Here is a 21,500-nt window from a genome sequence, read left to right on the forward strand (position 1 = left end):
GCAGTCTTATAAAATGTGCTAGGTAGTGCAGTGATCTAAGGGCAAAGGCTGCTGAAGCACACAAATGCTTCCCAAATCTGTCCAAAGCCCCAGACTCCCTTTTATAGGGATGGACAGAGGAACTGCTCAGCAAGTTCCTTCTTGGTGGCCGCCACCATGACCATAGCATGTATGGGCACGCTCTTGATCCAAAACTCCATTCCTACAGGCGGTGCCAGAATCCAATCCGGTCTTTTGGAGAATGCTTAAATGTGTCTTCCTTCCATGGCTGCCTAGAGTTCAAGTCAATGAGCTCAACAGTGGGCAGAGTTACCCAGGAAGTAGACAGGCCAGATGCAAAGGCCTCCAGAACCTCTGTGGAAAGGTTACTGTTAGACCAACTACCCCTCTGCTTAATTACCTCAAGCATGTCTCTGAATAAGACGTCTTCGGGCGGTGACCTTGGGGACCCTTCCCCTTCATCAAAATCAGTATCTTCGATGACAGACTCCTGAGGAGAGTCCAAGTGCCTCCTCTTGCACTTCCTCTTCCTAGGGTCATCTTTGGTGGCGTGCTACAGAGAAGTGTCGAAAGAGATTGTAATTCCCTGCTGGGTAACCTAGAGACTTTGGGCTGGCTGTCTCTGTGGCACAGAATGATGGGGCTCAAGGTGCAGAGACACACAGGATCCAGAGGGAAGATCTGAGGGGGTAGAAACAGTCTGTTCTGCCAAAGCAGAAAACACTCTCTCTACCACCTTAAAGGCAGAAATGCTTCAGGGTGAAGGAAGTCAACGGAGCTGGGAAGCCATGCTTCTACTCCATCGGCTCCCCTTGCCCCAAAGGCAGCCCACCTGAGGTAGAGTTCGGAACTGAGCTGTCCAATGCCAAAGCTCCGAAAACTTCAGAGTCGACTCTAATGCCTCAGATATGACAGCGACGCTTTGGCTCCAAGAGTCGTCCAGCTTTGAAAACATCAGAGCTGGTGCACGCAGAGATTGCATTGGAGCCGAAGATATTAACATCTTCAGATCTAATCCAGATGGTCCAAGGAGACGTGGATCCAAGGGCGCTGAAATAATAAGTCAGATCCAAGAAGGAGCCAAGGTTGGTGGAGCAGTACAAACAATGGCTTCCTGACCCAAAAGGGTAGGAGTCGGGAGAACTCCCATCTGTATCTGTGCCAAGAGAAATTTCCTCATCATTCTGTCCACATCAGCCTTGGTCAGATGTCTGGAAGAACAAGAAGAAGCTACAGATGGGGACCTAGTGTTCAGACAGGATTCGAGATATAGGGAAGGTACTCTACAGGGTACTGGGTCTAAGGATGGAGATTACCTGGTTATGGGCAAAGGCCTCAAATACGAAGAGTGTGGATCCAAGAAAGCTGGTGTTGACTATGAAGATGGCTGAGCAGCAGCAGTCTTCAGATCTGACTTATGATTTTTCTGTGGTGGTCTGTGAAGATGGCTGAGCAGCAGCAGTCTTCAGATCTGACTTATGATTTTTCTGTGGTGGTTCCACGGTAGGATCCAACAAAGGGGTTGAGGATCCCAAAGGCCTTCAAGACTTAGTTGAATGCTCCTTTAACTTAGGTTTGGGGGGTGCAGCCCCAGAAATACCCTCTGAAAAGGATGAAGGGAGCAATCTTTTCAAGATTAATTTTTCCTATCCACAATTGCTCACGGGTTGAAGGTCTTACAGACTGAACAATCTACCTGAAGATGGTCTGGGCCAAAACAGCGTCAGAACAGGCAACTTGTGCCCGCACTTCTGGCACTTTTTAAGGCCAGAAGGACCTTTTTCAGACTTTTTTTTGTACTAGTAAAAATAATTAGAACTACACCAAAAAGTGTAAAAGGGAAAGGGGAAAGAAAAGATTATCAACTATGGTAATAATATTACACTAAAAGGTGTAAAAAGGGAGGATTTAGAGATGCAAAAATCTAAGAAAGAAAGAAATAAACTTATCTCTATACTGAAACACCTGAGAGCTCAAAGAGACCATGTACAAATGTGAAAGCAGCACATGAGATCGCAGGTATGTTAGAGGTTGGTACATTATGGGCAAGGGAGGAGATGGAGAGCTTTTTAGTGTCCACGAGCTAAAATACTGGCAGAGTCAGATCTGAGCCCAACTGTTGAGGAATGAATGAAAATTGACATCATCAGATTATATACATTTTCTCTAAATTCCTGCTAACAAATTCACATCTTCCATACCAAATATTTCCATACATTTCTTAAAAATCTACCCTCTTTTTTTATATTTTCCCTTATAGGATTCCCACATGCATCCTTACTGTTGCAAATCAAATTCTAGTCCTCACCTACAGTTAAAATTCACTTCTGAAAATTAATTATATCTCCCAGAATTTTCTCAAGCTCCTTTATAGCAGTTTCAGGTGGAATATAAATACATTCCATCATAATCCTCCTCCTTTGTCGGTAGCCCCTTATTACTACAAATCTACCACTATTATCTTTTTTTTCCCTTCTTCTATCACAATTGGAACTCCTCTTGCAATTAATATAAATACTCCCATTTTTCTTTGTTCCAGATATTCTTTATCAAATTCCCAGTCTCAGTTCTTTCCAAATATGGCACATGTAGCACAGAAATTTGTACTCTGCATTTTTTAATAGTGCCCTTGTTGTGTCTTTTGGCTTTTCCCGGTTAGGGGTCGCCACAGCAGAACTCCAGTCCGCTAATGACTGGCAGTAGATTTTTACGTGCCGAGTTGCCGGCCCTGACGCACAACCTTCAATGAAGGTACGCCCATTCATGCATGTCTCCACAGAGAAGACGCTCTAGCTGAGAATCGAACAGGACAATGTCTTACTGTGAGGCGACAACACTACCGCAGCACCACCACCGCAGTCATTTTTTAATAGTTCCCTACTCTTTATTTATTTTTTTGTATAAGTCTGTGAGACCATTCACATTTAAAGATAACATGGAAAGTGCCATTAGGGTAAGAAGTTATTGTTCCTACCTGTTATACAATTTTTTAATGTATAGTTTCAGCTTTTGTGTTACATGCATACACTACTGTCTGGCAGGATGCTCTTTTATACAATTGTTTACAGCAAGTACAAAACTTCAAAAAGAAGACATGCCTCATAATTAGCATTCACTACAGAAGTAAAGAAAAATTGGTCTACAATTCCTTTATTTAGATGGTAATTCCCTAGCACATAGTAATCCATATGTTATAATTTGAAAGCTGACTAGCACCTATCCCTTACAAATTCCCTTTTATAGACAATAAAAAAAGTTAAAAAGAAGTTATGTATTTACCATAACGTTCCATGTTTCTAGTCCATCTCGCCTACATTCTTGCTGGATGGGTTTGGAGCAGATACTCGGCTCCGACTCGGCCGATACTAAAGCTCGAGAGCTTTTACTGGCTCGAGGCTAACCCCTATCCCATGGTGCCTCACGGCAATTCCCCAGATCTTGTTTGCAAGAAAGTAATAGGTACCTAATAGTCAGTAAACAATCAATAACTATGTACATACAGACAAGAACACTGTTAATACTATCCATGCCAGGTGGACGGACAACTACAACCAGGTCAGACAGCATAAGTACAGTCCACCAGTTCCTCCAGGAAACAGGAAGGGGGCAGGAGGGTGGGACACAAGAATGTAGGTGAGATGGACTACAAACATGGAACGTTATAGTAAGTACATAACTTCTTTATGTTATGTAGTCCTATCTCGCCGTAATTCTTGCTGGATGGGACAGCGTCCCTAGTACCTTTATCCCGGGTGGCTCAAGCGAAGAGACTCTTCAGAACAGTGGACCCAAAGGATGACTGTCCCGGGAGGCGAAATCCAATTTGTGATGAGTGACAAATGTATGAGGTCTTGCCCAAGTAGCTGCTGCACAAATGGTATCAATTGGGAGCCTAGATCTAAAGGCATATGAAGTTGATACTGCTCTTGTTGAATGGCCTTTTACTTTGTTTGGTAACTGTTTGCCAGCAGTCTTGTAAGCAAATGAAATGCAATCTGAAAGCCATTTAGACAGGGTAACCTTAGAAACAGGCAAGCCTTTATTTTTGTCTGAAAAAGAAACAAATAATTGGTCTGATTTTCTAAATTCTTTAGTCCTGTGTAGGTAAAACCTGAGAATTCTGTGGACGTCTAATTTGTGTAGTCTGTTTCCTGATTCATTTGTATGATTTGCAAAGAAAACTGGTAGTTCGATAGGTGTGTTGAGATTATGCTCTGAACATACCTTGGGAAGAAAGGAAGGATTAGTTCTAAGTGAGACTCTATCCTTGTGGAAAATAATGTAAGTAGGCCTCCAGAGACGGAAAGTTGGGCAACCCCTCAGAGGTGATGGAAGGGACGATCAGAAAAAGTTTCTCTATCTCCCTGATGTTGCGAACCTCCTCTGTCGTGAGGACGGTGTCTTCCATTGTATCCTTCCCCTCTGTCCCTAGGGGAGGGTTGACCTTGTGCCTGAGGCAAACCTTTTTGGGATTTACGGAACCATATTTTCCCTCCTGTTTGACCCTTGGGATAGGGTCTAGAAGGAAGGGACAAACAGACTCCGATGGCAGATAAGGTTTTCCCTTCCTGCTCGCACCTGGTCAAAGTCTCTTCTACCTGCAGCCCAAAAAGAATTGAACCATCAAAGGGGACGTTAGTAAAGGAAGACTTAAAGGATTCCGTGAAGTTACAGAGACACATCCAGGAATGCCTCCTAAGAGAAATTCCTGCTGCGGCTGCCCTTCTCGCTCCGTCTGCTGCATAAGAAATCAACCTCATGGAGGAGTTAGCTATCGATTTAAGGGTGGAGAGCTGCGCAGATATCCATGGATCCCGAAGCTACTGAACCCTGAAGAGTATCTCTCAACTCCTTCAGGAGATCCCTCTGTAGTCTAGTAAAATGGGACAAGTAATTCAGCGATCTTAAGGTAAATGCTGCTGAAGAGAAGGTATGCTTTTCATACCTATCCATCGTCCTGGACTCCTTATTAGGAGGATGGATATTAGAAGATGTCTTGGACAACAACTTTTTAGTGGCCACTGCTACCAGCATAGCATCAACAGGACCTCCCTTGGAAAGAAAGGGCTTATCTTCTGGAGCAGTGATAAATTTGTTTGGCCTCCTCGGGACAGGCTCCACTGTGTACGGGGAGGTCCAGGCTTTCCAGGATATGACCCCCAAGAACTGGTCATAAGGCAGTGTCACCCAGGAGGTGGAAGGTCGGGAACCAAAGGCCTCAAAGATACACTGATTTGTCCTCAGTAGGGTTAGAGGTCTTCCAATCACCCCTCTGTCTAAGGATTTCAAGGATGTCAGAAAAGGAGACATCCTCAGAGGGGGATCTAGGGGACCCTTCTGACTCATCCAAATCAGTGTCAGACATGACAGACTCAGGTGAGGCAACATGCTTCCTCTTACAAATTCTATTCCGAGGAAGCTCTCCAGTGGGACAATATGGGGAGGTCTCGGAAGAGGGGAGGACACCTCCAATGGGGGCTGCTTGAGTCTCTGGTTCTCTATGCTGAGGGGGTGGTGGGGGAGAAGAGGTTGCTGCTGGCTGCTGGTGGGACATTGGGTCCAAAGGCACTGCTTTGGCACTGGACAAAGCTTTCTCTATTGCTTCAGAGGCCTTTCCACCCTGCTCCAAAGATGACCTCCGCTCCAAGAAGATGGAAGGTTGGCTCGCACCAGGAGGGACAGGCACAAAGCAGACATGAGAACCGAGCTCAGACGAGCCAAAGCGCAGAGAGGGAGGGTCGGTTCCGAGGAAAACCCAGGGTGACTATCCCCCTCGGAGTCGACTCGAGAGTGTCTGGTCCCAGATCCCTCGGCTCCAGACTGAGCCGCTGAGGATAGAGTTATCGGTTCCGAGTAAGCAGGTAGAATTCTCGGAACCAAAGGATCCAACATCGAAGAACCCGAAGTGTTTGGCGCCGACAGCGAAGCAGTCGGGGGAGGAGCAGTGGATTGTAAATGGGGCAGCTCCGAAGCCTTTGGGTCTGGAAGGGCTAATTTCTTCCCAGAGCCAGGTCACAGAGCAACCTCTTCACCACCCGCACGATGTCCTCATCTGAAAGCATCCTGGAGGAACGGGTGGAGACAGAAGGAGATCTCCTCCTTTCTAATACAGAAGACCTCAATGTAGGTGAAACAGGGTCAATGTCTGGTAATTGTCTTGGTACCAAAGGCTGCCTCGGCACCGAAGAAACCATCAGCACGGAGACAGAAGCAGCGGAATCAGAGCCAGAACTCTTTGGCTCTGTCGCGTTGGACTTTTTAGATGACTCTGAAGCTGGAGCCAAAGATTTTATTTTAATAGTCTTGGGAGCTGTCTGACCAAGTTCCAGCTGTTCCTGGAAGGAACTGGTCATAAGACCCCTGTCTATTAACTTATGTTTCCTCTCATTAAGAACCCTAGTACTGAAGGCATGGCTAAAGGTACAGGGTTCTTCTAAGTGAGCTTCTCCCAGACAGTACACACAGCTAGTGTGACTGTCAGTCAATGACATCGTCTGTGAACACTTACCACATTTTTTGAACCCCAAGGGGCGGTGTTCCTTGTGTTCTCTGTCTTTTTCTTTAGACATGCTGACAAGAAAACAATGCTAACAAATTACAATAACAACAACACTAACTCTAACAACAATACCGACTAAACTAACAGTAAAGTTATGAAGAGAAGAAAGTTTCTTTTTCTTTTGTTTTTTTTTAAAGGACCAACACTCAGGGAGGAAAGGCCCTCTAATTTAAACGGGCAACTATGGCCCTCTAACTAAAATGGTTTGTACAATCCTTAGGGGAGAAATAGGGAATCAAGCACTCAATAACAATCACACAGGAAAGGCTAATAACTATTAACAGTAGAAAGTGAAGAAAAAGGACAAAAAATACAAGTTTTATCAAAAAATCTTCTACTTAGCCAACGGGCCAGTAAGGAGACAACCTTGAAGCTTTCATGGCAAACAAGATCTGGGGAACTGTTGTGAGGCACCATGGGATAGGGGTTAACCTCGAGCCAGTAAAAGCTCTCTAGCTTTAGTATCGGCCAAGTCGGAGCAGAGTATCGGCTCTTAACCCATCCAGCAAGAATTACGGCGAGACAGGACTACATAACATCATTCCTTTTATTCAACTGTTCATTTAGCAAATGAAGACTTGTTTAATAATTATCACTGCTCCAACTCCACATATACAAACACACGCATTCATATTTCGAACACTTTCATATACTACGTCCTCACAAATAATACCATACAGCCTACTTTCATTAACTTACACTTGCAACTTTTTATTACCATGCCAGTACCAAAACGTCTATAAATTACATTCATGAAACAGGAAAAAAAAACTCACTGAAAGCATTGCTAGAGGGTTGTAATCAAAACTAATTTATTAAGCCATGATTCTGCCATCCAGGAAACCAGCCTAATCCTAAAACACAACATTCTCAAACATAAATTGCATAATTAGCAACCCACCCATACTTTCGCACTCACTGACACTGAAACTCTCCCAATATACTTCACACATGGCATGCATGGCATTATTCCAATCTTGTGTTCCACAAAAAAAAAAAAAATGCAGCCACATCAAGTATATCCATCTTATATAGTGAGTAGCACATGAATATAATCGTCACCCAGTCAAGCCATGCATTTATTTATTTAACATTTGTTTACCAGGAAAGTAAGACTTGGAACAAAGTCAATTTTCAGTGGAGGCCTGGGGAGAAACACTTAAGACACGTCTTTGAAACATGGGAGGAAATTGGAGCACCCAGAGGAAACCCACACTAATGCAGAGAGCCCAGAATCGAACCGGAGAATCTCTTGCTGTGAGGCGACAACGCTACTGCTGCACCATTGTGTCGTCCAAGATATATATATATATATATATATATATATATATATATATATATATATATATATAAAGTGGAAATATTTATCTTCAGAAAGCATCATGACTTTGCTGCAGTATGCATAAACAGTGTCCCACTTCTATAATTTTAACACTGCTCCTCCCTCTCACCTTCTACTTTAGTGAACTCACATGGCATCTCCACTCACTTAGCAATCAAACAACCAATCAAAACACGTTCAGTACATCAGTAAAAGTCAATCTGTATTTTAATTTCCACTTTTATACTGTTTAATCGCTTTCAATAAATTGTAACTGCCATTGGAATATAGGCTCCGAGTAATTATGATCTACATACACAAGCTGTGCTGCTACAGCGATACAATTCCACAGGTGCAACTGCCACAAAACATGTTCTGTTTCACAATAACACACAAAATGCACCAAATGGCTCTAGGTTCCCACATTTCTAATCACCTAAGGTCAACAGAAAATGAATAACTTTGTCAAGACCCATCATAGTCATCATAAAGCCTATTCACTGAATCTGCTTCATTTTTAATAACATCCAGTAAATCCTCCCTTTCCTCTGCGTTATCCTACATAGAAATCAAATACTTCTCAACAAAAGCCAAGGGCCCAATAATTTATATCACCTTGCCTCCATTTTCACCTGTTTCTTGCTTAAGTAGTATAATGGCAACTTCTCAGTTATGCAAAAACTCAGTATCCTGAACTTCTGCTACTTGCAAACATTGCAACTATCCTGCCAACAATCTATTTAAATGCCACAGATAATACTTATTATAATAGTAGATGTTCTAACAAATCATTGTTGCAGTAACCTAAGTTAAATCTGTCCTGCCCCTATGACAGGCCAGCTTACAGAGCTAAAGGATGCCTTCCTAGTGCTCCAGCTGTCAAGGAGCTTCATATAAAGACAGTTGGAGCCCAAAAAAACTTCTGAGCATAATTTGCACAGAAAGGAGGGAAGAACCCTAACAGAACAATGGCAGGAAACAAACCCAACAGTAAACTATATGCAAAAGGGGGAAACAGCTACATCCTGGCAACACAAAGTAACAAAGTGGGCAGACACTCTTATAAAGCATTACAAACTTGATTCCTTTTCCAAGCCCAGAACAGGCTTTGCTAAGACCATTCTTCAGGGATGCCTGCAGTCTTATTTTATTTGACTCCTCCCTTTTCTAGTTCTTCAAGTTATTTTAATCTGCCCATTTAGCATAGTCTACTTTAAAAGTGATCGCTTGATTGGACTCAGTAGTGCTGTATAGGTAAACTTCACATAACAATATGTCACTGTTGCAGTAGACTTCCTTCTGTCAGCCTCTTTCTTTTCATTGGCTCTACCCAGAGCTAAGAACTGGGTTGGCATACTCCACAGTACCACAGTCTGTTTATTACAGACCCACCTTCCACACATTTTTATATATATATATATATATATATATATATATATATATAATGTGTGTGTGTGTATATGTATGTATGTATATGTGTGTGTGTGTATATATATATATATATATATATATATATATATATATATATATATATATATATATATATGGGTCTACCTGATAACACTGACACGCCAAAACACTGACAACGAAATAACCGACACGAAAAAAACGAAAAAAAAAAAAGTTCAAAAACACAAAACTTCACATGCCTGACAAACCAAAATCCTGACAATCAAGAAAACAAATACCTTTCCCGAAAAACACACACACACACACAAGCACACCGACAACCTTACAAACCTACACTAAACCTTACATACACAACTATCTATGCGCTAACCTTAACCCAAACCCTAACCCTAAGGTCCGTCACTATCGCACACTTACCTTACCCGCACCATAACCCTAACTCACTTAATCCGCCCCTAACCCTCAAATCCATCACCAAAGCACACTTACCTTACCCGCACCCTAACCCTAACTCACTAACCCACCCCTAAACCTAAACTCCGTCACTATCACAAACCTACCTGACCCGCACCCTACCCTAACGTCCGTCATTATCACACACTTACCTTACCCACACCCTGACCCTAACGTCCGTCCCTATCGCACACTTACCTTAACATGTCGGTGTTCTCAGCATCGGGATTCTCAACTCTCGGTCTTCTCCATTGTCGATCTTCCAGTGTCGGTGTTCTCGTTGTCGGCGATCTGCGATGTTTGCGATCTGCGATTTTGGCGTTTTCAGGTAGACCCATATATATATATATATATATATATATATATATATATATATATATATATATATATATATATATGTGCACTTCAGAATTTCAGAGTCTAAAACTTTGAATGTCATATGATCGAAGATCATATGGTCCAAGTTTTAAAACTTCAAAATCCTGAACGGAGATCATCATCCAGTGCGGACCGGGAGATTTCCCTTGTCCTCGCTGTAGTGGGATCTCGGCGTTGGTATATTTAAGTGGAGGGAGGGTGCAGACACTTGTTTTTCATGTGTTTAGTGGTGTACTGGGGGAGGGTTTTAATCTTTTGTGTGTTTTTTTTATGCACTTTAGATTTTTGAGTTTATCAAAACTCGATCGTATGGTCTCGACCATATGAGTTTCGAGTTTTTGGTAACTCGATAATCTAAACTGAACCCATATATATATATATATATATATATATATATATATATATATATATATATATATATATATATTTATACATAACAATTTAACATTCCTGGATCCCATTCATTACAATAATGCAAATCTGGACTTTTCAGTGTAGATATACAACTCTAGTATTTATTTTATTTATTTAACATTTGTTTACCAGGAAAGTCAGACTGGGACAGAGCCCATTACAACAGAGACCCAGGGAGAAATGCACCAGATGCATGTCTTTAGAATGTGGGAGGCAACAAGAGCACCCAGAAGAAATACACACGAACACAGGAAGGACATGCAGACTCTGCACAGAAGGCACCTTAGCCAAGAATCGAACCAGATAACCTCTTGCTGTGAGGTGACAATGCAAATCTCTGGACCACTCCTCCTAGTACTGTTCTTTCATTTTCTTAATGACAAGGGTATAGTGATAAATTTCTCATATTAAACTTTGTTTTTAGTCTGATTCAGTTAGTTTCAGTGAAAGTCCATAGAAAGGTGCTTTTCAGAGTTAAATCTTCTGAATATTTAATATTATTTTTATAACCTATGGTAATTTTGCTGCTGTAGAACATTTGTCAATGCTCTAATATTAGCATATTTTCATCGATTTTTAATAAATTCTATATCATATGTGATATATATATATATATATATATATATATATATATATGTGTGTGTGTGTGTGTGTGTGTGTGTGTGTGTGTGATTAACCGTTAATCTTCCATTACATCAAAAGCAATTTAATCAATTCTGGAATATCAGCTACACGACATAATGAAAACAAAACAAACTGAAAGTATATTGATCACTACAGGAAACATAGCTTCCTTATGTGACTGGTAATATAAAGTACAAAATAATTTAAAAACATGTTTTATACAGGGGTGGGGGGCTTTGCACAACTGCTATTGGCATGGGGGTTCTGCCTTCGCACTCCCCAAACTTATATATACACAGTTGCACTACCATGAACCCAAGGGAAGCTGCATTACATTACTCAAAACTACTGTTAAACAACTCACTAGATTTCACAATATATAAGTGCATTCAATATTTTTAACAGTGAAAATACATGCTGAGAAGCTGTGCATTGCCAGGAAACCATCTTATCTAAATATATGTTTTGTGTGTGTGTGTGTGTGTGTGTGTGTGTGTGTGTGTGTGTGTGTGTGTGTGTGTGTGTGTGTGTGTGTGTGTGAAGAAGGAAGGGTCTTCTAGCAAATGATAATGTGTGTTATCATGGAGAGTTGCTGATGAAGAAAACAGAAACCAGTAATTACAACAGAACCAGATATGAGGTATTTCTCTGCCTGGGAGATGAATTGTAAAAGCATTACCAATACTTTCTAAAATGTTGTCTAAAAAGATCCCAGTTGTTTCATTTAATTTTTTTTTAATATTCTGCTTGCCTTTTTAAAATTAAAAATAGCATGAATTAATAATTTTCCAACCCAAAAGAATTAATGGTAATCTCATTGTTTAAAAATATGTATTGGTCTTCTTTATTAAAAAGTATAATTTGTTTAAACTGCATGTTCAGCCTTAGGTGAGGATGCCACAGTGATGAGGAAGACAGAAACAAAATAAACAAGAGATGGACAGCCTATATTGTACATCCAAATCAATATCAAAATCCCATGAGTGACTATCTGTAAATATAAGTTCATAGGCATATACTAGCATGGTCTGTTAACAATGTCCCATGCTGACACATACTACATCCCTTTGGAAAAAGACACAAGATACTAAATCAATTATTCAAGTCAATCATCTTTTGCTCATACCATGTCATAATCTTTGGTGAAGATAGAATGCTGATCAATGCAAGGCACATAACTGTCCGTGACACATGTTCAGAGAGATTAACAATGTCTCTCTTCATATAGTCCAAAGAAGTAAATCTCATGTCATTAACCTCCGCATGGACTATGATGGAATCATACAGGCACCTGTGCTGTAGCGGCTAGAGTGCATGTATTACTTAGTGGACCCTGGCTCCAGATTAGCAACTAATCTTTATCTTCTACTTGTTCAAGTTTGGTGAGTGGGGCATCTGTGTATCATACAATGGAGTCCCCTGTGACAAGAGCCCTAAGCAATGTGCTGCCTTGCCTTATGGGCTTTGCTCTTGGGGTTCCACTGGGTCTAGTGTGTGGTGTTTGGTGTTGCTTTTGGTGTGTGCTTTACAGATTGCTGAGTATAAGTATTGCTATTTATAGGCTTAGTAGGTCTTTAAGGTTTGGGAAGATTGACTTTTAGTGCCACAGCACAGGTTAGTCTGTGTGTGTGGAAGACAATAGGAGTGGTGGGTGTAGTGTGTGTGTGTTCTTGATAACCTTGTTTGTATGCAAGATGTTTACTTCCAGTGAAATTGTGTATTTGCATCTGTCACATACCTTTTTTTTTTTTGTAAAAGAATTAAATGGTTGTCTGTGAACATGAGACAATTGCTGCACTGTCTCAGGAGGCCCATATCCAGCTGGCTAAAGAGACATTTTGAAATTGCATATCCATGTTGTCAGGACCTGTATTTGGGTGGGCTAGTATAGGTCTTGGACTGGGTTATAAAGAAGTCTCCTTAGTTGGTCTCTGGGGTCTGGCACTACACTAGATTAGAGTGTGCTAAACTTTGATAACAGTGATAATTAATGTGCAAACTAACTGCTCAAAGCTTGTCTCAGCAGAAAGGCTTTGTTTTGGCCACACTAAGTTACATGTTTCAGTTCTCAGGGAAGTTTTCTAGATAAAATTTATTTTCTGAGTGCTTGTGTCTGCACAGGGCACTGATAGCTTCTTGTTATAACACCACCAAGAGATTGCTTGCGAGTGTAATACTACAGCAAAACTTAAACTACCTTGAGAAGGCAATTTCAAGAATTAGGGACATTTAGAATAATTTAAAGTCAACATCAACAAATAAAGCAAAAATAAGGTAGTAGCACTCTAAACAGTTAAATGATGTGCAAAATGATGAAATAAATCTCTCGTCTACCAAGGATGGTCTACTACCAAGGATGGTGCAGGAGTAACTCAGGCCCCTCTCAGAATATGACTAGGGTGCCAAGCAAACAGGAGCTCTGGGAAAATGAGTAGGAGGAAATTTGTTGTAAAGAAGATTTACTCAAGTGCAATACTGGATTGCTGGGTGGGCACTTAGTATTAAGGATCTTTGGAAAAAAAAGGGTGGTAAAGCATTTAAATAGGTTATATAAACAATATCAATGAAAGAGAAGAAGGGAGGGCCTTTGGAAGCCAAATTCCCACAAGAGGCAGAAGCCAGAGGCACTAGATTAGTGGAATACAACTATAAGCAGGCAAATGCAGCTATAAAAAGTACTGAAGCACAAACCTTGGAGCAGAATTTACAATACTGTCACTACTGCAAACCAAGGCAGCAGATCATGCAGAAATTTACCAGTATTGCTGTAATAAATGACTAAACAAGGTTCAAATCTGGCAATAGATCATTGTTTTGTCATAACTGTGAAAGAAGCTACAAGTTTGTTCAGACTGGGTTCCAAATACAAAAAGGTGCCTTTTATATGTAATTCTACTTATGGGAAATAGAAGTGAAGTATAATTTATAAACAATCCTAAAATCTTGCAGTAATATACAATCTTCACCCAACTACACACGAAGCCACAAGGCTAAGGTCCCAAAACAAACTAAAAAAATGCAAACAGATAAATGGACAAAAAGCAGAGAAGTACAAAAAAGTATCACCACATGGGTCACTATACATACAATTTAAAATATTTAAGCAGAATTCATTAAAAAAGGCTTTTTTTCTTCCCTTTTGATGAAACATTTGTATCTCATACCTCTCTGAGTCTTGAACAAAAATAACAAATTAGGACAATTTAATATGAGTGACACAAACAGATTATGATACCAATCAAGATAACTTTAAATTCTAAAATTTGCTGGATCGCTTATGTGGACAGTGTGCTCTGTAGTCTCTCGAAAGCTGTTCTGTTTAAGTACCATCATGCATAACTCACAGCTAGCACAATAAAAGAGAGCTCTAGTTTATGTCTCCAGGTAGGAAGGAGCATAATTATCTTTATAAGACAATCTAATAGGATCTCTAACTCACAGGCAAACACTTGAGTCTGAACTGCACTGTCAAAAACTCCAATCCATATTGTTCAGCCAGTAGGTTTTGTACAAAAGCGGTAAATGACTTCATACTGTACACACTCAAATCACCAGAAATCCCTGCCTTCTGTCCACAGCAGACACTTTCCATGAATACAAAGATGACTATTCAGAACCATAGCAGGCTCCGGAACAACAGACTTTAAATAAAACTATAGCCACAGTCTAGATACAGTTACAGATATAGCTAGCTATAGATATAGATATGGCATTTATTAAATGGCAACAAACCATAAACTCAAAGTCAAAACAATACTTTCCTCCGGACATGAGAAACAAAAAAGAGCATGTTGTAAAACACAATGTCATTAGCTGACAACTCTCCTGTAAACTACATAGGGCAGAACAGCAGAGCAACCAACATACCACTGTATGCTGTGTTCTGTAAATTGCAGCAATTTTTTCTCTCTGTAATAAAAGGACAATTCAGTATTTTGGCTAAACGCTAGACAACTGCATACACAGAAATATTAATGTTAATACTATACATTTCAAAAAGCAACTCAAGAATGTGTGCTTATTTAAATTAATAAATAAGCAGTAAAAGAGTAAAAATGACCATTACTACACGTTTCTGATGCTGAAGTAGCTGCACATCAAACACTATCACCAAAGAATCAGACCTACTGCACTCTTAGAATGCAGCTTATTTTACAGTTCCTGATGTAATATATAAACAGCACACATCGTACTGCTTTTGTGTTTCCATCACAGCTGAAAAAAGAAGTTATGTCCTTACCATAACGTTCCATGTGGAGTGTTCATCTCGCCTTTGTTCTTATACACGGGTTCAGAGCTGATCCTCGGCTCCGAGTCAGCCGAATTGCAAAGCTCTGAATCTCAGAGAAGCTCGAGACCAGCCCATATCCCACAATCCTCCCTGCCATTACTCAGATCTAGTTTGCAAACAAACCAGACCAAAAGATCCAACACCTCCGGTGCTAGAAGTATACACTCTCTTCAGCCATTCAGAGACACTCTCTCACCATAGCAATAACTAATGGTCTAAACATATATCCCATGATACATGGGACCATATACCCCGGAAGGGGTCAAGACACGTCGATCAGACTCTAATCCTACCAGTTCTTCCAAACACGTGGGGAGGGAAAGGGAGGGAATGTAAGAACAAAGGCGAGATGAACACTCCACATGGAACGTTATGGTAAGGACATAACTTCTTTATGTGAGAGTGTTCAATCTTGCCATTTGTTCTTACACACGGGTAGCGTCCCTAGCTCCGTCACCCCGAGTGACTCATGGAAGAACGTTCCTAAGCACAGTGGAACCAAATGATGTCCTGTCCTTGGAGATTTTGTCCACTCTATAATGAGTGATGAAAGTATGTGGCTTAGACCATGTGGCTGCTGCACAAATAGTGTCCAAAGGCAAACGAGCTGCATGAGCTAAGGAAGTGGAGATGGATCTGGTAGAATGGGCCTTAGGTTTGGTGGGTAAGGATTGATTTGATTTAGAGTATACAAAGGTTATACAAGTCAGCAAATCATTTAGATAGTGTACGTTTAGTTATTGTCTGCAAATGCGACGAAGAGCTGATACGTTTTCCTGTAAGCTTTGGTCCTATCCAAATAAAATCTTAATTGCCTGTGAACATCCAACTTGTGCAACATATACTCCAGTTTGTTAGTATGGTTCTTGAAAAAGGTAGGGAGTTCTATAGACTGGTTAATATTCGTAACTGAGCATACTTTTGGAAGGAAAGATGGATTTGGATGCAAAGAGACCCTGTCTGGATGGAATATCAAGTAAGGTGGCTGACCGATAATGCTTGCAACTCTGATACTCTACGAGCTGAGGTCACAGCGACGAGAAACAGCGTCTTCCATGATAAGAACTTTAAGAGACATGACGAAGCAGGTTCAAAAAGGTGGCAACATGAGTTGCGACAGCAACAAATTCAGGCTCCATGGAAAGAAAGGTTTTCTGACAGGCGGCCTAAGATGGAAGGTTCCTTTCATAAAGGCCTTACAAAGTCTGTGAGACATAATGGGAGAACCTTCCTCACCTATATGGAAGTTTGATATGGCCGCCAACTGTACTCTTAGCGAAGAAGTAGAAGCTCCTTCATGAAAAAGGATAGATAACAATTCTAAAATTTTATGTAGAGGAGCTACCAAGGGGTCTAAGTTTTGGCTAGACGCCCAGTATACAAAGCGTTTCCACTTACTCGTATAGAGTTTAGTAGTGGAAGCTTTATGAGAAGCAATCAGAATGTGTTGAACTGCCGGGGGGAGTAGATGAGACCTGGCTAGGCAGGAAAGCGGAGCAGCCAAGCTGCTAGTTTGAGGGACTGAAGAGACAGGTGAGGAACTCACGATGAATGGGTCAGTAGATCTGGTACTGGGTCCAGAATCCATGGTTCCTCTATTTGATAGGCTAGAAGAAAGGGGAACCATATTTGACGAAGCCAGAATGGGGCTATGAGTATTATAGTCCTTTCTAGGTTCCTGGCTTTCTGTAGAAATCTGGGAATCAAGGGGGTAGGTGGAAATGCATATAGGAGACCCGGGGGCCAATCGTGTATCAGTGTGTCCCTGGGGACATCCCCCGGAGGGGGTAGAAGGGCAAAGTAGCTTCTGCATTTTGCATTCAACAGGGAAGCAAACAGATCGCAGCAAGGCTGGCCCCATTTGCGGAAGATCTTTTCCGTCGTCTGTGGATTGAGGGACCACTCATGAGGAAATAGGATGGCTCTGCTCAAGCTGTCCGTAATGAAGTTGGATGACGCCGGGATGTGCGTTGCTATCAGAAAGCGACCCGTGGACTCTGCCCATTGCCAAATTCTCATGGCCTCTCTGCATAACAGGTAAGACCTGGTTCCCCCTTGCTTGTTTATGTACCAGACCACAGACATGTTATCCGTCTGAACTGCTACTGTTCCTAGAGGTAAGAGGGCTTGGAAGTGTTGCAACGCCAGGAACACCACCCTCAGCTCCAGAACATTTATGTGTAGAGTGTACTCCATGCTGAACCATTCTTCTTGGACTGTTCTTCCCTGAAAAAGGCCCGCCCACCCTATCAGGGAAGCGTCCGTGGTTATTGTGGCTGTTGGACTGGGTAGAACAAACGGACGACCCATAGTGAGGTTCTGATCGCACACCCACCATGAGAGGTCCCGTCTGCAAGAGTCTGTTATCCTGATCTCGTGCGCTAGGGGTAGGTGTTGGAATGACCACTGCGCGAAGAGCAGCCATTGTAGGATCCTCATGTGTAACCTTCCCATAGGAACTGCAATTAGTGCGGCTGCCATCAGTCCCAACACTTTTAACACCAGTTTGGCTGGGGCTTTCTTGCTGACCAGAAGAAGAATAACCTGCTGTTTGAGGGTTGACGCCCTTATTGGAGGGAGCTTTAGTAGTGTCGATCGTGTATTTAGGTCTGCTCCGATGAAGGAAATACACTGTGAGGGCGATAAGCAAGACTTTTTGAAGTTTATGGAAATCCCTAAGTGGGAACAAAGGCTGACTGTGTAGTGTCTGGTTTGCAATAGATGACGCTCGGTGGTGGCAGTGAGGGGCCAGTCGTCCAGATAGGGAAACACCTGGAATCCTTGTCGTCTCAAGTGAGACACAACTACTGCCAGGCATTTGGTGAATACCCTGGGGGCTGAGGTGAGTCCAAAGGGCAGAGCTCAAAACTGAAAGTGACTGGCTCCCAGCCGGAGCACAGGTGATCTCTGGACGGTCTGGCCATTTTGATGTGGTAGTACGTGTCTTTGAGATCTATAGAGCACATCCAATCATCCTTCTGTAAGAATGGAAGGATCGATTGAAGCGTGACCATCCGGAATTTTTCCTTCTTCACGAAGGTGTTGAGATGGCTGAGATCTAAGATCGGTCACTAGTCCCCTGTCTTTTTTGGAACTAAAAAGAACCTTGTGTAAGTTCCGGATCCTCTTTGGTCCACCGTGACTGGTTGGATGACTCTGTTTTGGAGCAGCTTCGAAATTTCTACAGCTGCTGGATTTCGCAGACGGGGTGGCACGTCTGGAAACCTTCTTTGTAGAGGTGGAGTTGATGTGAAGGGGATTTTGTATCCTCTGGTTATAATGCTTTTTACCCAAGAATCTGAAGTAATATTTAGCCAGGCCAGTGGGTATAAAGCCAAGCGACCCCCCGACTGCCTCCAGAGCAGGACAGCCGGGAATCCCTTCAGGAGTGCTGGAAAGGCTTCCCAGGGACAGAATCCCTGTCGCCTTGGTTATGCGGACCCCGTCTGCCGCCGGGGCGGCGTCTTCCATTTCTACCCCCCCCCCTGCCTGTGGAGGGGGTATCACTCTGTGTGGTCTAGAAAGATCCCCGATTCTTACGGAACCACATTTTTCCGACTCATTGCCCTTTGGGGTATGGTCTAGTAGGAGCGGAAAAATGGACCCCGACAGCAGACAGAGTCTTTCCCTCTTGCTCACATTGAGTGAGAGTCTCCTTAACCTTGGGCCCGAAAAGTGTGGCACCATCAAAAGGGGCATTGGCAAAGGAAGACTTGAAGACTTCCGCAAAGGAGCACAGCCGCATCCATGATTGTCTTCGAATAGCAATCGCTGAAGCTGCAGCTCTACTCGATCCCTCAGCTGCATATGAGATGAGCCTCATGGATGAGTTTACTATGGAGGTGAGGGTGTTAAGCTGTGCTGTTACTTTTTCTGAAACAGCAGCATCTGCGTTACTGTGGAGGGTATCTGTCAGCTCCTTGATGAGATCCCTCCGCAAACGTGTGAAATGAGTCAAATAGTTTAGCGAACGCATGGAAAAAGTCGATGAACTAAAAACGCGCTTCCCATATCTGTCCATAGTCCTAGAATCCTTATTAGGAGGATGAACAGATGAGGAAGACTCAGACATCTCCTTTTTCGTGGCTGCCGCCACCACCATAGGGTCGACAGGAACTCCCTTGGTGAGATAAGATTTATCTTGGGGGGCAGTGATGAACTTGTTTGGTTTCCTAGGGACTGGTTCCACTGTGTCAGGTGCCTCCCACGCCCTTCGAGCAATCAAATCCATTAATTCATCGAAGGGCGGAGTCACCCAGGAGGTAGAAGGTTGAGCCACAAAAGCCTTCAGCAGCACCGACTCATCCTCAGTGGGGGCTAGGGATTGCCAATCACCCCTCTGTTTCAAGATCTCCAGGATGTCTGCAAATGACACGTCCTCCGAGGGTGATTTGGGGGACCCCTCTGCCTCATCCAAGTCGGTGTCAGACGTTAGAGATTCCTGTGGGGAATCTATGTGCTTCCTCTTGCACAACCGTTTCCTCGGGACCTCATCAGAGGGGGCTTATGGTGAGGCCTCCAAGGAACAAGGGGAACCCTCTGGGGGTGGCTGAGGCAATGGGGCTCTACGCTTTGGATGGATCGTGGGAGCACAAACCGAAAGTGGCCCTTTTGGGGAAGGAGAAGATTTCCCTGATGACGTGGTTGTCTGTGCAGACAATAGTTTCCTCATAAGGTCAAAGGCCCCCGAACCCCTGGCCGAGGGCTCCCCCGGTTCCGAAGAACACGGGAGCATCCCAGACCCAGACCCAGGTGCCGTGGGCTCCGACCCCGAGGATGGAGCCGAGCCAGTCTGTGCCGAGGCCCCAAGAGGGAGAGTCAGAACCGACAGGTCGATACGACTCTCGGTCCCGGAACCGAGGAGAGACCATTGGCTCTGCGACTCCCCTATCGGTTCCGAAGTCTATGGTGTTGATCGTGCAATGGACAGTTTCGGCACCGAGGGCTCCACTATCATCAGGTCATCCTCTCCTGGCTCCGAGATCTGGATGAGTCTCGAAGGAGGACCCGTTGGAGATATGGGGAGGCCTTCTAGTTTCGACACCAACTGGGAGGAAACTGCAATTAACTTGGAAAGGGCTGTGTTTTCCATGAGTTTCTGCACCACATGATCCACATCTGTCTCAGATAAAGGTCTGGAAGAACGGGTCGAAGGAGCCGAAGATGGCACCGACCGTAGAATGGACGGTGGTGGCAGCTCCGACACCGGTTCCAAGATCTGGGGCTCAGGGAAGGATAAATGTTCGACGCTCGGCCCCGAGGTCTGTGGAACCGGCGAACGAACCCTAGAAGATGAACTCGGAGCCGATGACATGGGCTCCGACATCTTCGACCCCTTCGAGGATTTAGAAGCCTGATCCGACTTGTCCAAAGCCTCTTGAAAGGCAGGCTTCAGTAACTCTCTGTCTATGAGCTTCCTGCGTCTATCTGTCATGACCCTCCCGCTAAAGGAATGGCAAATAGAGCAATCCACTTGAAGATGGGGAGGGTCAAGACAGTAGACGCAAGAAGCATGATTGTCAGTAATGGACATTTTCTGCCCACACTGGCATCTTTTAAAGCCAGACTTAGCTTTCTCTGACATGCTAATATAACAACACTTCTCTAGGTTAATGAGTAGAAAAAAACTGCTAAGACTACTAAACCTATAACTGCATATATATATATAAGTCTAGAAAGGGCTATATAAAATAGGACACTCTCAAACCACACCCAAAGAAAGAAGGGTTAGGCCACAAAAGGGTGCCTGAAGAAAAAAAAAGGTATATATATATATATATATATATATATATATATATATATATATATATATATATCACACACACACAGCAACTTCTATAACTATCTAAGAAATATAAAGTTATTTCAGGAAAAAAATCAGTAGCTTATCTGTAAATAGAAACCAATTATCAATTTTCTATCTGGTCCGAGCTCTCCTCGATCCGATCTGTTGCAGCAGCAAACTAGATCTGAGTAATGTCAGGGAGGATTGTGGGATATGGGCTGGTCTCGAGCTTCTCTGAGTTTCAGAGCTTTGCAATTCGGCCGAC

At 42.8% G+C, this 21,500-nt stretch overlaps 1 protein-coding gene across 1 annotated transcript in view; it reads right to left on the minus strand.

Annotated features, from left to right (window-relative positions):
- OFD1 (OFD1 centriole and centriolar satellite protein) overlaps positions 1-21,500 on the minus strand; it is a 1,865,993-nt gene that overhangs the window by 747,633 nt on the left and 1,096,860 nt on the right. The window lies entirely within an intron of this gene.

The sequence above is a fragment of the Protopterus annectens genome, chromosome 5.part0, assembly GCF_019279795.1.
Source record: "Protopterus annectens isolate FY-2018-M chromosome 5.part0, PAN1.0, whole genome shotgun sequence".
Taxonomy (NCBI): domain Eukaryota; kingdom Metazoa; phylum Chordata; order Ceratodontiformes; family Protopteridae; genus Protopterus; species Protopterus annectens.